The sequence below is a fragment of the Musca domestica genome, unplaced genomic scaffold (assembly GCF_030504385.1).
Source record: "Musca domestica strain aabys unplaced genomic scaffold, Musca_domestica.polishedcontigs.V.1.1 4, whole genome shotgun sequence".
Lineage (NCBI taxonomy): Eukaryota > Metazoa > Arthropoda > Insecta > Diptera > Muscidae > Musca > Musca domestica.
This window is the reverse complement of record NW_026712328.1, coordinates 12,593,491-12,597,359: the sequence shown is the minus strand read 5'-3', so window position 1 is coordinate 12,597,359 and position 3,869 is coordinate 12,593,491.

Genomic DNA, 3,869 nt, shown 5'->3' with positions numbered 1-3,869 from the left:
ATGATCATGTTTTGCAGAGTGGTACTGAATTTCGGGAATTGAAGGCTTCTGCAGATATACCAGGAGAAATCATTGACAAAAATCTGCAAGTTATCAATCACGAAATGCGTAATAATGATCACAATAGTGTTAACTCAGTACTCAGTATTTCAGCTCCGGCAGAGAAAGTTATTTGTTCGAAAAAGGAGGACAGTGTTTTGATTTCGGAAAATAATGATACGGAACTTGACCAGGACGCCCAAGAAAAATCTTCCCAGAATGTTATAAAAGCTGATCCAAACTTAATTATCACTGATACATTACACCGGAGTCTCATTCCTAATGTACTTTCATTGGAATCAAACAATACAAAAGAATTGCTTTTAGAAAAGGAATCGACTGATCAGGATTCAAGAGTGGAACCGTGATATCAGAAGAAACACTGGAAGATCACAGAGAATCATTTAAAATTGTTGAATCGGAAAATAAGGTTAATAATTTGGCTAAACAGGAAATACATGGAAATGATCACAATGCCGCTAAAGAAGTAGAGAGTGTTTCAATTTCTGATAATAATGATGCGGAAATTGACAAAAATGACCAAGAAAACAGTTCTCAAAATGATATAACTGCTGACCAAATGATAAACACTCAAACATCGTTCCAGAGGTATTTTCCATTGGAGGCAAAAAATGCAAATGAATCAATTTTGGATAAAGAATTGGTTGATCAGGTCTCAAAGAGTGGTACTGACGGATCGAAGGACATACACGCAGAAAACAACCAATCATTTCAATTCGATGAATCAGAAAATACGGTTAGTGTTAGGGCGAAACGCTCTCAAGATGAAAATCAGATAGTTGTTCACAATGAAATTCTGGAGAATGACAATACTACTACTAAAGCAGAATCCAATATAGATATGACAACAGAGAATATTATTCAATCGGACGAGGAGAATAAAAATGATTCCAAACTTGATAAAAGTGACCAAGAAAACAGTTCTCAAGATATTACAAGGGATGGTTCAAATGATAATCCGACAAATAACGCTGATACATTCTCAAGTAGCCTTATGCCAAAGAAAGATCCATTGAATGGAAACAATACATATGCATCGAGTTTAGATAAGGAATCCACAGCCCAGATGTCGAACAGTGGTACTGAGGATTCGGAAGTAAAGATGAATGATGAAAATAAAAAGTTATCCATTATGGCTTACTTGAAGATGATCAAAACTCTGTTGGAGCCTCAAAAAGGATACCTTCAAAAGAGGAGGACAAGACTTTGATTTCTGAAACTATGATTCGGATTTTGATAAAGATTTCCAAGAAAAATATTCTCAAAAGGATGTAACTGCTGATCCAAACAGCAATAAAAATGGAGATAGGGAATCAACTGACCAGGCTTCAAGGATTGGTACCGACGGATCGAAAGACATACTTACAGAAAACGGAGAAACCACTTAAATTTGAGGAACCAGAAAATGTGGTTAATATTAGGACAAACCGCTCTCAAAATGAAAATGAGCACCCTATTCATTATGAAGTTCATGAGAATGATCCCAACACTGGTAAAGCAGTATCGATATTTCAACACCTTCAAAAGAGAAGACAGTGTTTCGATTTCCGAAAATGATAGTCCCCGCAATTAATGAGGATGCCGAAGATAATTGTGCTAATCCAAACGACAGTGAAATTTTACATAAGAAATCGACTGATAAGCTTTCAAGGAATGTTTCTGAGGGATCGGGAGAGAAACCGTCGGAAGAAATACTCCAAGAAAATAAAGAATCAGTAAAATTGGACGAATCAGAAAATTCGATTAATATTATGGCGAAACAATCTCAAGATGAAAAACAGCAAGTGGTCCAATATGAAACTCTAGAAAATGATAATGATACACCTAAAGCAGTACTCAATGTTGTTACGACAACGGAGAAAGTATTCCTTCAAATATAGAGGCTTCTAATGATTCGCATTTGATAAAGTTGCACAAGAAACATTTCTCAAAATGGTGTAACGGCTGATACAAATGATAATCGCTCAAATATCACTGATACATTATCACATTAGCGTTATTCCCAAGGAATTTCCATGGAAACAAACAACATAAATGAATTGTTCTTAGATAAGGACTCCACTGAACAGGTTTCAAAGAGTGACAATGAGGTTATTGAGAGACATAAGTGAGAGAAAATGAAGCAGTATTTAAATCTAATATTCAGACAATTCAGTTGACAATATGACGAACCGCATTCATGATGAAAACAAGCAAAATATCGATTTTGAATTGCAGGAGAATACAAAGGAATTGATTTCAGATGAGCAGCCATCTGTCCAGGATTCAAAGGATGGAACTGAATATTCAAAGATGTGCCTTCGATAGAACACGTTAAATAGAGATAAAGAACCAGAAGCTATTAATGATAGCCTTAAAAATATTAGTAAATTATCACTTGAAAACTGTGGCAATGAAGTTAGTTCTCATTTAAAAGAAAACGAGGAATACTTGCAGCATGCTACATCAGTATTGCCAAACGATTTAGAAGCTACAACATCAGAATATATTATGCCATCTACGACTACGGATGAGACTTTGGAAACTAATCTAGGTGGAATGGCAGAGAAAAAACAGCCAAATCAGCAGACCAACTATAAATAAGGTCATCTATTTCAAATGATGATCCCGACAGTGCTGAAATACATGCTCACGATACCTCAATGAAAAATACCTCAATTACAGAAAACTGTGACATACAAAATGTTAACATAGAGAAAGTGAATGATCATATTGAAAACAAAGAAGAAACCTAGTTAGCAATGACCGTTCTTCAGATCGGGAAATTAATGAAAACAATGCAAGTACAGAAAATGCTGCGGACTCAGCAACTGTGTTGCAGTCGGACATAAATAATAATAAACACTGAAGAGAACGTAAAAAATGAAACTAATAACTTGAAGAGGTTGAACACGATAAAAACATGTCAGGAAAACCTGCAATATTATACTCAAATCCCAGAGAAATGTCACATCCTGAAAACTTGGATGAAACTAATAACTTTTGCAGAAGGTGAACACGATATAAAACGTCAGGAAAACCAGCAAATCCAAAGATAACTTACATCCTGAAAACTTGGAGCCCGAAAATATTTTTACAATTTCAATGACAAAGATAATACAAACAGCTCTTGCGACAACATAGTGATGAATGATAAGCTCGGTGAGGATTTTAATAAAATACTAAGCATGAAAGTGAAACTACTCCAGTTTCTAAAATAGATAACTTAGGTAGTACCATAATTGCCGATAGTACTATCTCAAATGTAAAAGCAGATTTAGAGAATGATACAATTAGTAGTGAAGAAACGGAAAATGGTATCTTACGGAATGTTACAAATGACGACGTAGATCCAAAATTGGAGGAAAGCAAGGATACAATAACAGAGATACCAATGTCGACAATAAGAGTGCAATACCATCTGAAGAAGTTGTTGAAAACTCAAATGCCATAAAAAACGAAAGAAAATAACATAGAATCTGATCTTTCCATAGACACCGCTAAAAATCTTGAATCTTGCGATAGAGATTTAAAAGTTGACAATGAAAATTTAGATGAAGACGGAGCACAACCAATTCTCGTTACTATAAGGGACGTGCAGGTTGACATAACTTCGGAAGACAGCCAGGGAACATCTGATAGAAACATAGAAAATATTGAACCCGAAATGTAACGATGATCAAGATATTGACGATGCCGCACCTAACATATATCAACATGAAGCACATAGCTCGAATGGTCAGCAAAATTGCAGTCAGCAAAAGAATGCAAGTCGGTAGAAATAATGAGAACAATGACATAGTTGAACATACTAACCACGATGTAATATC